A 17,850-nucleotide genomic window follows, 5' to 3' on the forward strand; every position below is an offset into this window, starting at 1 on the left:
GAGTTTATGACGATGAAGTTATAAATTATTCTGTGCCGGACATAAACACGGCAGGGTATCTTTCACCGAGACTCCACTGAAAAGGAAAGTGTAGGAATTAAATATGATATAACCACCAGATAAAAACTTTAGACCTAGAAAACAGACTTGCCGTTGACACAACGTTGACTGAATTGACAGCATTTATACGTACACACATTCAGCACAGCATGCATTGGCATAGGTTACGTTGTTTGCTCCACAGACAAAATCATACTCGAGTTGACAGTAGGTACATACCGGCTGGATTTCCGGACAAGGGCAGCAGGTCTCGCATGCAATTTCCACTTGCCTTTTTGGTTAATTTTGAAAATGATTTCCAGTCTTAAACTTTCTCAATCCTCTTTCGAATTATCTTTATAAGCATTTGAATTTTTTATTTTCAGTATTTACTAAATTTGTGTAGTTAAAATTTGAATTTCTTATTTTTCAAAACGTACATATTTGAATGAATCCTTATGAGCACACTTACGCGCAGTTAGCATGGCAACTGTTGATATACGTCTTTGCGTCACTTCCGCAGACTGGGTTAACCAAATCATCACATTTGCACGGAGTCACCTTACACGGGCATGAATTGTTGCAAGCAATGGTCACATCTCTAAAAGTAAAACAATATTAGGATTCAATTATAGGAAATATAAAAATATAGTGGGTATTTTATAGTGAAGTATATTCATCTCATTTAATACGAAACTTAATCTATCAGCGATAAGATTGATGAAAAACTTACGAACAGTTTGCCTTGCAGGCGTTATCATAAGTGACGTCATCCTCACCACATACTGGGTCTAGCGTGTCGTTGCAAACACAACCACTGGAGCAGGGGCAAGGGTTATCACAAACAATGCCCATGTCTCTAAAAGTCAAAAGTACTTGGATATGTTATTATTTGCTTAATATCCTCCAGACGTTGAACAAACCAAGTTTATCTTGTCCACATGATGACAACGTGGTTGTGCATTCAACAGTGGGTCTTATACAAATCAGAGTATGGTAAAATGTTTGAATGAAAGACAATTTAATGTTCTACAAAACTTTTTAAAAAATTGACCAGAAATTTTGCTCTTATCTCACAAAAGTACCTCTCAAGGGCCTCGTCCGGAGAAGTATATGTCGTACCATCTGCTCCACAAACTGCAGGGCCAGCAACAGGTACGCATGGACAGGTTCCATTACAAGCGAACTCATCATCATCACTTCAGTAAAAGTTAAAAATGTTTGATCATTTTCTAGATTTTTGTTCATCTAAAGTGTCTGTGACAGTGGTTTTGTATCCTTTACCGTTTACAGGTTAAAGCTAGATCAATTCAGCTTTTGTCTTCAGACCTGATTTTCATTATTATACAGTAAGTATTGTTGATCATTTGGAAAACTTTTTTTTTTATTTTTTCTCTCCGTTTAAAGTACTGTATGAAGTAACCAACCTGTCGTGGGCACAGTTTTTTTTTTGTCAAAACCGTGAAAAGAATCTTTGTATTTGTGTATCTGTGACTTTATTTAACCAAATATGACAAGATACCTTTCTTTCACCTATCTGCTTCGTCTTTAATTAAGGAGTATACAAGATGCAACACTGGTTTTATTGCATATTGCTTAAAGGTCAAGTATAATATTTTTGTGAAAATTCATAATTATTCATTATAGTCAGTCTCTGGAGCAATATGAATGACATTCTGAGGTCTATTTAATTTTTTGTCACCAAATTCTATCACTAATAGTCGTTTAAACTTACCTGTGTGACAAGTGGATCATTTATTGTAAATCGCTTATCTCCCTTGTTGCGTGACGTCATCAGAGACAGCGTGAAATAGGAAGTGCATGCTATATTGTCGTGTTTGGAACATTATTGTTTGCGAGATGTTGCCAAGTGGGCTTTTAACTGTACCAATGGGAACAAGACATGATTATATTTTTAAATTCTTATGCACCTGAAATTGAGGGAAATATGGACATTCAACTAAAAAAAAAGATGGTTTTGAGCCCAATAAACACGAAACACTATAAATATTTGTAAGCGACATTTTACATAGACCAGATTAGGCTACGATTATAAGATTATCTCACGAATTTCTAGTTTTTATTTCTAAATTGCATTTTTTAATTTTTCAGTTTAGGTATTAATAGCTGCAATACTGTTTAGAGGAAAAGTTTTTTAAATTCTTGTTACAGTACTCAACAAGATCACAAGTACCTGACGATTGGTTCATGTACTTTGCCCCTCCCTCCCCCCTACTGAAAATAAAACTAAGCAAAATAGACATGAATTCCTTGTCCGTCATACCAATACTTCGATATTTTATGTTTTCCGCTTTTGTCAAGTTTTAGAGATTGGCCCTTTACATTAGAGCATGCACTCGATATATAAACATGACTGAACATTACGCAGCGCCAAGTCAAAGGTACATTTTTGGCGTAAACCTCGAACATGCTGGAGTAAAAAAAGAATACTAGCAATTTTCATATACTGTGGAGGAACAATCTCTAAAATTCGATTGACAACAAAAAACGGAAGGTGTGGTATAATAAACAAGGAATTGATTATCTGCCAAGTTATCGTGTCTAAAAAAATATCAGTTGGGATGGGGTATGTCCCGGAAATCCCCTCTCTAAATCCGCGCATGATATCTGTCTCAGAAAATACTCACTCAAAAATGCGTTCATTTACTACCAGGTGTCCCTTTTCTAGAAAATATTTATATTAAAATTGTTTCCATTACATACTTATTCAAACATTAAAACCTCAGTGTTCATGCACGCAAGTGATTGTTCCTAAATTTTCTGCCCGCAGTTTTGTTTTCCTCCAGCACTTATTTTCTCTTGTGCTGGCGTCATGACATAGTTTTCACAAGAGCATATGAAATCAGAATGTATTCTTAAAATAGTTTTGTTTTCTTTTTTCTAAACTATATTAGGGTGAAATAATTCATATTAAAATATTTTTAGAATGAAAGCGCTATGTGACAAAGATTTTCAGGCCTGTATGAAGTAATTAATATCCATTGAGGGGGACAACAAAGAAATATTACTTTGGGAGGGGGGGGGGGGCAAATAAAAATTACTTGTTAGTTACGCATAAATTAACAAAGGTTCCAGACAAATGTTTAGTTACCAAAGGTGCTTAGGGACAGGAAAAATTCATGCCCTCCGATGCTGAAACAGAACGTTCTGTTTTTGTATCAGAGTGTATGGATTTATAAAAGGCTTGAACTAGCTTTCTTTCCCCGTAAATTTTTGATTTTTCGGTTGTTATACTTTATGAATATATCATAAAAAAAATATTATTTCAAAGTAAAAAAAAAACCCACTGGATACAGAGCAACCGAGGGGGTGTGTGGGGGGTTGGGGGGGGGGGGGTTGGTCCAAGCACCTTTGATAGCTACAACTTCGGATTCCGACGGATGATATACATGTACATCCGACGATGACGTAATTTCTGTTGTTCCTTTCAATATTTATTATAGTATACTTAACATAAAACAATCGCCCTGTGTGTCTGGTTCAAACGGCCATGCAATGTAAAAAAAAAGAATTCTTATGAATCTATACTTTTTTACAATGTAAAAGTCCTGGCTTAAGGATTATGAAGCATCTTAAACTTAAGTCAAAATCTTCATGTGGTACTTAAATGTTGTAGAAGTCAAGCAGATCAAAATTAAAAAATATTCCAATATTGAATCACAAAAGTGCTTTAATTTGCAAATTTTGAGATTCATTCAGTAGATAATAAACATTTTACAGGCAATTTAAAATTTGACTTAAGTCTAAGTCTGTTTCATGATCCTGGGACTTGGTCCTATATTATGAATAAAAAACAATACATAAAATCAATTTTCCGCAGTTAAATATTTTTTGCGGAAATATTGAGCTTACTCAGTTAAAGGCATTAAATACAAATTACATGTATGTAAATTCGTTTATTTCTGCGATGATCCCTTGTCATTTGTGTTATTTAATTTCCACTTTCACCCGAACCGGCTTCGGACGAAACAGAATCAGTCGAAGAATAATCAATTTGCGTACTTTCTTAACTCGAATATACAAAGCATATTCTTAACAGACAGATCTACGCATTACTCTGATATATCAACATTTCTGTTCCTCAAAATTTGCCATATATTTAGATAATTAAGAGCACCTTTTACTTTACTTATGTAGCTAGATTTTGTCGAGTGTCTCTAATGACGTCACAAAAAGGGGAAGTAACTCTATTGATGAACGTAATTTTTAGCGATATTTGAACAGGTAAATAAAAAAAACAACGAGGTTTAAAATTAAACGAATTCTGTAATTCCTTCTTTTAACCATTGTTTACAACATATATTACATACAAGTATATCTATTTTCTTGATATTTGACCTTTAATGAACCTTCCCTTTCATTTCATCAATCTACATATTGACCTACAGCAATAAACTTGTTGCTTGTTCTCTTTATTATAGCATTATGTTGTTGTAATAAACGACAATATGTTGACTTCTCATTTACACTTTCGTTATTTGTCTACGAACATATTCTACAGACCCGGTAAAATATAGAAATTTTCACAGACCAAAACACGAACAAAATGAAAATCGTGTGGACTTATCTTTGCGATATGCATTAACACACATAAATACCCGCAAGCCAGTTACTGGAAATAAATATTGTTCTTTTACAAATTAACAAAATCACTCAAATTGCACTTCCAAATGAATATTAAGTAAATCTGCGGCAATTACATAAAAGTATATTTAAGTTGTCTACTATAACATAAACTAGAATGAAATAGGAACAATTAGGTTTTAAAGAGACGGCTTCAATACTTACATACATCCGAGGTTACAGATATTGTCGTACGTGACCCCTTTCTTGGAGCAGACCGGGGAATATTCACACTTGTCACAGTAATGACAGCGACAAATGGACGTTCCACTACACAGGGAGTCCCATTTCCTACCAAATAAATAAATGAATAAATAAATAAATGAACGAATAAAATAGAAATGAAAGTACCAGTCAGTGTGAAACATCTTATTTTTGAAATATGCTTTCAATGCCTTAAATATACGATGTATTTTTGTATTTTAGTTTTTGCTCTGCTTAAAAACAACAATTACAAAGGCAAGACAGTTACTTAGAAACGGTAAATAAACAAGTAATTCAACAGGATAAACGAGATAAAACGTTTATTATTTCACGAAAATCAGACATTTCGTAGCAATATATATGCCGGTAAATGATGAATTGAAAAGAGAGAATGCTTATTTTTATTGATTGCTTTGTGTGAAAACAAATACTAATTACTAAAAACCTACTTTGTGATGCATACGTAAATAAATTGCATCTTACGTTGACATTAATTTTATTACTCATATTACAGGCGTTTGCTCTTAAAATAATGATAAAGCCATAGAATAATATCCCAAATATATATGAAGTAAACTCTCTTCCCCCGCTTCTCCTGAATCACAACCCCCCCCCCCCCTTCCTAAGTAAGAACACCTAGATATCCCCACTCTCACTCACACCTGCCACGGTTCATCTCAAATTCATTGATCAAAGCAAACTTTTCGACAAATTACAAAATATAAACGTTCAATCGGTGCCTGAACTTTGCATGCTTAAAATAAGAGTCCTTTAAAAGTGAATTCGGAAATAATTCAACGAATGACACAAAAAAAGAAGAGAAAACATACGACAAACAAGCAGAGTCAAGAGCAAGGTAGCAAAGAAGCAAATTCCAACAAAATTCAACCGTTTAGAGCCTAATATCTCTCGTATGATATTTCGTAAACAATTAAGAAAGGGCTAAACAAGTTTCACTTACGAAAGAATTTCTTCGCATTGCTTTCTCTTGACCGTCTTGAAACAGCAAGCCTCAGGTTTTCTGGTAAACTTACACAGACACGGTAAATCATAACATAGTGGGACCCGGTCAGTAAGCATCCATTCTGTTGAACATTTCCCTCTGTATTGTACGTCTATACCTCTTCAAAATATCATTATTATTGAATTTCTACAAGGGTATATAAAAGTGTCTATGAAGTGTCATGTTGTAAATATTGTACGACTACATGTACCTCCACTCAATGTAACAGAATGTTACATGATAAAAGGAATAGAAAATTAAAATGAAATAATTATAAAGAAGTTTTTTTACTTTAAAAAGTTACAAGTACATTTTTGAATTGGATATGTTAATGGACTTCTAACTTAAACTTTTTTTTGTAAAAATAAGAAAAAAATATTCAGTTACTTGGCAAAAACCTTTAATTCTTCAATTTAGAAATGTATTTCAGATATCGTAACTTACAATCTGGCAGCATGACACGCATTCTTGTACGTTTTCCCATTGATGCCACAGACTCGACCACTTCGCCAAAGACAGTTAAATCGACCTCGATACTTTTTGTCTCTTTTGAAAAGGGAACCTAGAAAGATATTGTTTTAAGTACTAATTCTATTTCTCCATCGTTTTAATATTTGAAGAATGTTGTGTAATTACTTCATTGGCAAGAAGGTACACATTTAGAGATATTTTACAATATACATTGTACGTATTACCACAGTATCGAGATCGGCGCCAGAGACATGTTAAGCTCCTCCTAAATTTTCTGTAAAGTTTCCGGCTTTTCAAACCTACAAACAAAAGTAAGTGAAATAATTAATTGTCATTTAAAGTAAATAAAACATATATCGTTGGCTATTATTTAAAATGTCGTAAAATGTAAGTCAACAGTTTTGTGCGATTTCATTTTTTTTTTTTTTTAAAGATTTGATTCATTACCACAGGTTCGAGCACTTCTTCGAATACATGAAACGTTCTTCCAAAACCTTCTGTAAAATTTCCCACTTTTTCTATCTAGAAAAGACAGAAAAATATGATTCACTTTAAGGTTTGAATACAAAAGTCATGAATAAAATTGTATTGTTTTAAAAGCAAGCAGACATATAATTATGTTAAATTTGACTAACTTCCTTTATGCTTTGATTCCTTCCATTTGCGATTCCATATCTGGTCAAGCTGCCGTAGAGACTTTGATATTTTATCCATCATATTTTGTCCATCGTTGGAAAATAGTTCTAAATGTGCTACGCAAGAGAAAGTGTTAAAGAGAACGCCTAAACTCAGCAAAACACATTGGTAAGAATTAAGATATATAAGATAATTAGAAAATCATATCAGTTTTGAATAACTAGGTCTTTGCGCTCTTATCTGGAATAGTGAAAGAAAATGTATAAAACGTATATATAAAAAGATATATTGATGTATTTACCAGGTAATTATGTTTTTGATTAATGTCTTCATATAAAATAATTTCCTTAAAAAATTAACAGCGATTTGTACCTTTAATATTTTTCATTTCAATGCTATAGTTCCTGATTAAATTAAAGCTGGAAAGTTAATTATTTGTGCAATTTAGAGTAGAGGGTCATTAGTTCTTAAGGTCTCTTTGCCCTTGCATACTATATGTAATTCATATCAAAATGCATCAAGAATCTTTGGGTAAAAAAGACAATTACCGGTATATATAGTAAATTGTCTATATTAATTTGTGTTTATTTTTCACCATTGTTTACATTTTTGTCATTGTAAACAATTGTAAAGTTGTGAAGAGATCATAAAGTCAGTTTTATTCTGGTAAATACATAGGAGGTAAAAGATGTTTGTCTTTGTAAATGACAGATAAATATTGTAAACTACCTAATATAAGGGGGTAAGAAATGTTGTCGTCGAATATAAAATTTCATGTAGTTATTGACAAACAAGTAGATGGAACAGGCGTTTCGATAGTTTCATTTAAAGTAACCATTTCGTAGGTTCTATGGCCGATAAAATGACTTTGGCAGCAAATAAATCAATTATAAGTCAACTACTGACTGACGTTTTTCATACTATTTGTAAGGCTATTATTTTTACACTGAATTTTATACGGATTTTACGGGTATTCCCCTATCGTGTCAAGGAGCAAATGGCGGATGTGACCGAGCGGCAGGGAATACCAAGAGGTCTGTATATACTCTGGCCACGATTATTTTGTTTAAATCGACTTTTTGGCTTGAATACGGTTCGTTATCTTCATATATTTATACTTTATACCCCCGCTTGAAAAGCGGGAGGGTATTTAGTAATCGGGATGTCCGTCCGTCAGTACTTCCCTCCGTCCTGTGTTACGCTTTGGGGTACACATCTCTTATCCGCATCTCCTCTCAAACCACTGAATGAAATTTGATGAGAATTTCACAGAATCTTTATTACATATTGCCATTGTGCACCTCCTATATTATTTTGGTCCGACACATATTTTGGGCATAACAAAACATGGACCTTGCCATTTTATTCACATGAGAGGCGGGGAGTATCATTTACTGAGCTCATTGCTCACAGTACCTCTAGTTCATATAGTTATTTTCCTTACATGTAATATAGAGGTGAAAAAGGTTGCATTTGTCAATGAAATTTACTTACTCAAAGTCCTACAATCCTTCTCCATAGTTCGTTCCAAACATTTTAGAAATTTATTCTTTTGATTCCATCTTTTGAAATCTGAAATTTAATGCTTTAATTTGCAACATTTTGAAACTACTTGAAACAATAAACTTGAGTCTGATAACTTGACATTCTACAAATACAGTGAGAGCTTTGTTTTAAGCAGCAACATTTTGAAAAACTGCTAGATTTACGCACATAATTAATAGCTTTTTTACTTCGATATTTAGTATCCCATACTTCACAAATTTTCTGCATTTATCATGTGACTTTAGAATGAATATTATTTCAATTAATAGTAGACAATTCAGATTGAAAATTTATCTACATGTATGTCTGAATTTGATATAACCCGCTCCATACAGTGTTGAGATGCGAACTAGAGTAATATAATTTTGGAAAGCCAAAAAATACACAGTTTGATTAAAATATCGATATCATCAGTAGATGAAGTCATCATGATCATAATCATTTTGCATAACAAATATATTTTTGAGTTGATGAAAAAAAATTATTGAATAATTAAAATTGAATAAGTAAATAAATCAGAAAAAAAACAATAATACTTACTTGCTGTGCAAAGCATTTTAAGTATGTCTAATAAAAGACAAAATATCAAGACAAAAAATAGTTGTCTTTTAAAAGAAAACTCCATACTGAACTATCCTATCAGTATCAAATGAAATTAAGTCAGTATAGGAAGAAAAAAATCTAAATACTTCTACAACATGTCACAATTCTAAACAAAAAAGAACTGGTAACACCTTTGCAAATTTTTGTTAAAGACTAAAATATGCAAAGGTTAGAAATAAAGAAACCAACTGTGTGTAAAATTCCAGATACAGATATTTATGATTTAAGAATTCGGGAAACACAGTTCAATGAAGAACCCTTCCTAGCAATACGAACATTTAAAATACCCATATTAGAGTTTGCCTCATTAAGTCATAACAGATGCGTTCGAACTGCTTTTCCTTTGTCAATATTCTTTTGAAAATGGTGGTGTCACCATCTGCATACACAGTACATCAACATGATCAATGGCAGAAAAAAACCTCTATTTAAATTTAAGAATCCATACTCTTAATACAAATCTTTGAAATTCTAGGATTCAATAAAATGGATTGGTTAAAAGGGCGTTTTTTGATCTAATAAAAATCTCAAGTGACATGTGACTGTAAATATAATGTTTTTTCTCTTGACAGAACGTTTTGTATATCATAAAATGACAGTATATTAGTATATTATTGCATTAATAAATACATCCTTGGAGAGAAACGGTCTTTCGACTTCAAAAGATTAAACAAACACCTTTAAAATAAGCTAAACTAAAATGAAATAGAGAAAATTTTTTTGCTGTTTTTCGCCGAGTCGGCAATATTTCAGCCATATTTCGGTGGTAACGAACAGTACATATTCAATCTGAAAGGCCATTAAAATATATAAATTGGGGGCAGAGAAAACATTGACCTCTTAAACACCAGAGGTGGTATCAAGTGCCATGGATCGAAGAATGGGCATCCTTTTCCAACTGGTCACATCTGCCATGTGCTTCTTGTCATGATCGGGAAAGAACGGGAAAATCCGTCGACAATTCAATGTGTACGTGAGAATAATGGCCTATCAATAAGTATTTAAAAAGCCAGTCATCTTAAACATCTAAAACGTCAAATGTAGAGGGATTGTTTGATTATATGTATTGAAGAAAATCTTAAACTTCGAGTACGATCAAATGTTCCCGAGGACGGGACAGAAAAAAAAAATAGAAACCTTCCTCGGGAACATTTGACTTTTTTTCCAATAAATTTTCTTTGAATTACATTTTTGTGAAATAATCAAAAACAGGAATACAAAAATTGCCAAATACAAGCATTTTATAAAATCTTTTCCATTCTTATTTCTTTAGAGAGTAGATTTTAAAAAAAAATGGCAATTTTCGAATTTTTTTTGTGAAATTGATCAAGTGGAATATTTTCATTGAAAGATAGTTTATGAGAAAAACGTCGCATTTAGGTCTATATTTGAATGAAAAGGACAAAAAGAATAACAACTTTATTCTGTACATACATTCGATTTTTAAAACAGAGTCAAAATGGACATTTGCACATTCTTGAGTTATAGGGAAATAACACTGCTAGTCTCGGTAAATAAATCAAGTTCATTTAATGTAATCAGAATTAACAACTTTGATTTAGAAAAAGAGTCAGATTTAAATGATTAACGAAATATGTAAAGCATCGAAGTACAAAAAACAGTAGAGGTTATGCCTTGCATAAGTTTCTAATAATAAGTCAATAAAATTTTCATAAAAAGTCATAGTTTAAGGACTTTGGTCCTTTCATAAATTATTTTGCAAAAATACTGAAAATGTATTTTGCTCTGTAACTAACGCCATGTGTCGAGACAGCACTTTGCCGGAGCTAAATACCGGCTGAGACCGATTTTGACCAAAATTCCTCAAAACTTTTCATCAGCTGTTACATGGACATGACGACGAACACTTCTTCTCAGAGCCGCTGAAAAAAGTGTGGGAATAATAAGAAATACTGCTAAATATACAGCTGTAGAAATAAAAGACAAACTCATAAACATGTAGATCGATACGTACTACCACGCATTCCTTTACTGTCAACATCTTACAAAAATAGGCATAATAAAAGTTAGCTGCAGATTTGTAGGTCTCCGAAAAAAAATTATTGATAGACCGGAGAGCTACAGTGCCACCCATTGAAAAAACTGTATATTTATTGCGCACAAAAAAGTGCGCTCGATTCTTGATTAATTCTTCCAAAGTCTTACCTCAATTGCAAAAAATGGAAGCAAAGATTTCAAAAAATTACTCTCTCCTCTATCAAGTTCTCTCGTATTTGACATCTGAACGAAGCACATTGGACCGAATTATCTTTGAAACCAAAATGGCAGTATAAATAAGCGAAATGTCCGATGATTGCAATATCAGGGCCAGGAGGACTATTAACAACAATTATGAGGAATGTTTTGTTGTGAAAAGAGTCAAAGAATACGTTAGGAACACACGGTTAGTAATATTTTGAGATTAGGGCTTTAAAAACATAGAGAAATAAATCGAGAACCGAGCGCATTTTTTTGTGCGCAATAAATATACAGTTTTTTCAAAGCTCTCCGGTCTATCAATATATACAAAAAGCTACAGCTAAATGAAAGTATATGTGTTACATAACTAATAGCATTGATATGTATATAGGTAAGGTAAAAGGGAATAGTCTTTTGATCACTTAGTTATAAATGTGCAGTAATCTTTCCTTTTTTCTTAAGAAATGTTTACCTAGTATTAATTATAAAGTCATAATAGCTCTACGAATAAAACACAGCAATACCAGTTTCAATTATAATGAGTTTACTTGAACAAGGTTATATAAAGGGTTTTAAAATTAAATTCCTGATCATCTGAATGTAGTATTCACTGAAGGTATCTAGCAAAGCATAGTCGGAATAACAGGGGCAACGATGGCATTGGTGCCCCGCCCCTACACATGTAATACGTTTATAGTATATAACACTTAAAGGAGATATAGCTACTTTATCAGGGCTGTATCTTCCTCTAAAATTTCACTGCATCCCAAAATTTTCAGGATGCCCAAATCTTCGCGGGATTTGCAGCGATCAAATTTGCATAAATTTTGTTTGTGCCCCTCCGAAAATCAAATGACTTCTGGTAATTATTATCTTTTTTCTTTGTCTTGAAATTCTTTTAATAATTTAATAATGCTTTCCATGCTTTCAAACATTTGGCTGTCCATTCTCAACTGAAATTGCTTTCTGTGTTGCTGTGCCGTATTGTGTAAAAGATACAATGTAAAAGGCTATGTCTTACTTGCACTTGGCGTAACATTCATTCCTATATGTAGTATCATCAGACCCACAGACTGGCTCATCGTCCAGATACGAACACTTTCCACAATCTGTCTGCGAGTATGCTAGAACAAACGCTGGAACAAACATATCATTGCTGGCTCCCTGTCTGCATGGGCAAACGCCATCACATGCCTTCAAGACCCCTCTGTTAAAATAAAGAAGAAAACGCGTTAGTAATTGTCTTACTTATATTATAGATTTTTATTGGGATTATTTAAAATGTTTCAGATTTATTCATTTCCTTTCTGGATGTGTCATTTAATTATTCACGCTGAAATCATTTCCTCATAAATCCTTGCTTTACTGATAAATAAAATAAAATAAAATGCATCAACTTCTCACATTTCAGTTCAAGCTATAAACATATGGTCAGAAAACATTTCAAGCGTTATGTGCGAAAGTGTTTGTTATGAATGTCGGCTTCAAAAATTTTGATGAAATTTTAGGTTCCAGAAAATTTGTTTATTTGTTTTCTTTAAAGATATTTTTTGAAATACCTACTTTCACTTTTGTATATTGTATATAAAAGAAAGAATATTTATAAATGTTGATGTACATACTCGCATCCAAGCAAACAAGGATTATCATAGACTTGTCCATCTACTCCACAAACTGGACTGTAGTAATTATTTGGACAGGAACAAAATGGCGCCTCCGTGGCGGAGGGATACTGTTCAGTTGGTGTGATGATAATTCCTGGTACGCTAGGAATATGAGTCTGACAGGGACATTCACCATCACACTCCTTGAAAGCACCTCTAAAACAGGAGTTTAAAAAAAATTTAAACATAAAAGATATCGTATCATAAATATAATGTGATTACATTTTTTCAACACTATTTTCAAGACGTAATTGGACCACTAGGCATTATCTTCTCATATCAAAAACATCTTTTTAATTCACATTACTGTTTTATTTCTTTAGATACTCTTTACCTGCAATCTCTTTCACAGTCGCTGTAGTAGGTCATTCCGTCCGACCCACACACGGGTTTGTATTCAAGGACACACATTGGACATGCATCTGCCACAGTGGTAGGAGCAGCGTTAACTAAGGGGAATTCTGTGGGTGTGAAAGATGAGCCTCCAAAAGCAGCACCTGATTCAACCAAGTAAAGTTTATTCAGTTTAAATATCTTATTATTCAACTAGAGAAATTATATTTTTGTTCATACATGAAACTCTGGACGGATAAGACATCTTTGCTTAGTCGTAGGAAAACTCCGCACGTCTGATCAAACATTTTTCTTTTTAAAATCTGTCTTATTTTCATTAAAGTTAAATTTCATTTGATTTCAGGTTGTTAAAATGAATTAATTTTACTCAACTCTCGCTGTGCCAAATACATCTAGTTCTGGGAGGCCAACCTCAGTGTAATTTGTTTGTTGTAATTATGTTATATGTACTCATTTTGGTCAGTTTTACCTATAATGTGTGTTACAGGAATTATTGGTTTTTGGCCTCCCAGTAATTTTTATAATTTTGATTTTATCGTCATTTTTAATAAATGACATTTATGGAATCACAAAGTTGTTCTGTTGTATTTTGGCAAAATACTAGCTTCACTGAAGGCAGCTGGTTGGAAGTTTTACTTAAAGAGAATTACATTGTACTTACCATTGACGGAAAGAGCACAAGGGCAGTCGCCATCACAATCCTTATATACTGGCCTGTAAAGGGAAAAAATATTTTCAAAATGAAATTAAAAAAATGTCAAAATAAATGTTAGAACCATTATCGGATATAACCTAAGTGTGTACTATTTTGCTTTTTATTATCACTAAGCTATCACAAACCAAGACAAAAACATCAGTAACTATATATGCATTTTATAAAAGTTTGACATCAAATTATATGTAATATTAGATTAAAATTCCGAGTATGCATGTCTATGAAAAGGAAATTAATATTGACATATTTGTATCTTCAAATCATTCAAATCTTAAACTCAATTTTACCCATTTCAAATATAAATTGTAGGGAGTTTTAAGCCAATTAAAGATACATGTAAGTATACATGACTTGGATACATGACTGATTTGTAAAGGAACTATCATAACTATTTTGTGGACTTCTTCAATCTTTAACCCTATCTACAACCTGAAAAAGAATAGATATAACTGCATTTTTTTTCTGTAAAAATTTACTTTCGTTGCAATGAACACTTTGATTGGATAAAATTTCTTTTGATGAATAAACTATGCTGCTTACGCCACATTGACTTGTATAAAAAGTAGTGTTGGCAAATCGGACGATTTTTAGTAACCGGTTACTCGCTCAATCTTCCGAGCGAGTACCCGGTTACTCGGATGATTTATTCATATGTATCATTTATCTCATCTTTTACTCATCGGTTCTAATAAAATACAAAGGTATTGTGAATTAACTTTATTTATCAACTTAAAAAGAACAACGAAATATCTTGAATTTTAAATATAATTATAATCAAAAAAATAATTAAATAGAAGAAAAAAATATTCAACGTGTCACGCTATTTTACAATGGCGTTCATCAGTTTTGCTTATCAACGATATATGTCACACAGGTAATAATTATTTAAAAATTTGAAGTCACGATAACTCCAATTCACATTAATTACAATTTACAAGTATGCCCTCAACTGTTCTTTAAAAATACTTCCAAGCTATACATGTGCATGTCTTTGGCGGCATCTTGTTAAATTATTTAATGAGGTAATTATAACTTTGGTCTTCAAAACTTGTATAACCTGCTGGCAATCCAATTAAGCTATCAATTAAGTGTGAAAACCAATCAATCGTATTAGTGAAACCATAAATCATTAAGTCTAACGGTAAAGAAAATTAGAGAAATATTTATTTGTACGCTTATAAACAATTTAACATTTTTTTTTTAGTTATTTACCATATAAGATGCATTTTATTAACCGAATAGCAATTTTACTAACCGTACGGTTAACCGGTTTTGTTGCCAACACTAATAAAAAGGTATCAAACCGCCTGACGTTACAATTAAATTTTGCGTAATTTGAAGTTGATTTATATATAAAAGCAATCATGTTCTTTATAAACAATACACCTAGAAGGCGTAATTCAGTTATAAACAAAATGTAAGTGAAATTCAACTAGGTTAAATTATTAAGAAACAAAACTAGAATTTTTCTGTTAGACCTGTCTTGAATTTAATATAATCATGCATGTCTTTATTTTATTTGGAGATGCATCAATTTTATTAAAATAATTACAATAAAATTTTGAAAATAGTAATAAAAATGTAATAAATAAGCTACTTTGGAAGTACGCAAGGAAATAAGTTCACCGATTTTATGAAATAAGTAATCATTATTTATTAAAAGATTATGAAAAGAAATTTATCTCTTATCTACACAGTGTCCAAAAACATTTATTTATTCTTACACAAAAGATGCAAAGTAAGAAGAAGTTTTGACATAGACACAAGGGGAAAAACAGAGGTCAATGTAGGGCCGACTGATTTATTACGACGGATATAACACGAAAATAGTCACATAAGCAGTAAGCCGGAGTGTTAAGATATTTATCATGAGAGACGTGTCACCTACCATCTAACATTACATATATATGTATTAGTAATTTACATAAGTCATTGTGTATTCATTAATGTTATTGTTGTTTTATGTCTCGGTCGACAGTCAATGCTGAGTAACGTCTTTTGGATGCCTCTTTTGTTTATTTGATCAGACATCTATTTTTGATAGAAATTTCAGAATCATTTGTGCACGGTTTTCAGATCTTTCATCGATATTTTTAGTCTTTTATAGAATATTAGTGTAAATTGTAATAAGGATTTTGTTTTAAGATTATACTTAATGATAAATACTTACGGTGTTATATAAGATTATATTCCCTAGGAATGTTCATTTAAGAACTGTTAGTGAAAGAGAGAAATATTTAAGTCTTAATGCCTTAAGTTTTTCATAACTTATATCTTAATATTCTATTGAGCTGAAAATTATAAAAAAAAAAAAACACACAAATTATTTCACCTTATATTATTTTTCGGATTTCAAAATAAGTAAAAGAGTATTGTTATCTGAAAAAAATATCTTCATGTAATATTTGTCACGAAAATGCGGACAATGTTAGCAAAGAAATCAAATAGATATACGCTGTTTTCTTATCCCGCGCGTGCCTAATGAATGATACTTTTACGATGCTCGATCACGACATTAGTATATATTTTAATTATCGGACGCGTCGTCTGTATTATTGAAAGGACCCCAGGAACGTACCTTTCATATATATTTATAGAATGATGTTTTTGCAATTGGCTACATTTATCTCTAAATTTTTGCATTTATTTAAAACTACCAAAGCTGAAAACATTACACTATTGGCCATTTATAAAAGTGTGATTTTTTTTTTCAGCATCCTCTAGTGACTTCAGCCATGAATCAGCAACAGTTTGCAAAAACAATGTGACCAGGTATGCTAGAGACTAATCGTGGTTAGACTCATGTCTTGAATCGAAGTTTAAATTCAACGTGTGTATAAACATAAAAGACACTTTATTACACGCTAAAATAATCAAATAAGTTTTTACTATATCAAAAATTATTTTTAAAAGTTAGAGTTGTGTATTGTTCATGTAATGAAAATAATTATTTTTTGCAAAATAAGGAAAAATACTAAAGCTCATTTTATCTGTTACTTGAAATAAAGCGATATAATTATTTGTTGTTTGTTATTATAAAGGACCATACGTTATTCCAATTAATCCAATTCTACTTCGTTAATTGTAATTGACAAAAAAAGTGCAAATGAACTTGCATTTCTACTGTGTGAGAATTGCAAATAAGCTATAAAGAGTTTTTTCTTTCAATATCCCTCTGCACTAGATTGATGAACTTGTAAGTTAGTTCCTTATATAAAAGATTTTTAGAATATATTAAGAATGAGTCTCGATAACATTTGCTGATTTTAAAAAGCCTTTTACTCGTTAATCAATTATGATAAATACTTACGGTGTTATTTCACAGTCGTTGTTATAAACTACACCATCAGAGCCACAGAATCTTCCCTGTTTACAGTTAGCACCAACTCCATTGGTTTTTGAAGATGACGTTTTCTTTGCGATCTTTCTCCTTCCGACATCATTTCCAGGTCCAGAGTCAAGTCTTCTGCCTCGGTTGCCTTTTCCCACGTCATTACCTGGTCCTGAATCAAATTTCCTTGCACTAGTACCTTTTCCTACGTCATTTCCGGGTCCGGAATCAAATTTCCTTGCACCGTTTCCTCTTCCAACATCATTTCCAGGTCCCGAATCAAAATTTCTGGCACTGCTGGAGGATTTTGAGGTTGATTTATATCCCCTGGTTCTAGAGTCTACAGAGTCGACTTCAAAACGTTTAACATTGCTTTTGCCTACATCATTTCCTGGTCCTGAATCATACCTGCTGCGGCTGTTGCCTCTTCCAACGTCATTTC

General features: G+C 32.3%; 1 pseudogene; it reads right to left on the minus strand.

Moving 5' to 3' along the window:
* Positions 1 to 176: 176 nt before the first annotated feature.
* On the minus strand, positions 177 to 9,436 carry LOC134243380 (serine protease inhibitor dipetalogastin-like; annotated as a pseudogene).
* Between the last annotated feature and the right edge of the window lie 8,414 nt (positions 9,437 to 17,850).

The sequence above is a fragment of the Saccostrea cucullata genome, unplaced genomic scaffold (genome assembly GCF_032062105.1).
Source record: "Saccostrea cucullata isolate Sc308-1 unplaced genomic scaffold, CSIRO_AGI_Scuc_v1 ctg26, whole genome shotgun sequence".
In the NCBI taxonomy this organism is placed as follows: Eukaryota; Metazoa; Mollusca; class Bivalvia; order Ostreida; family Ostreidae; genus Saccostrea; species Saccostrea cuccullata.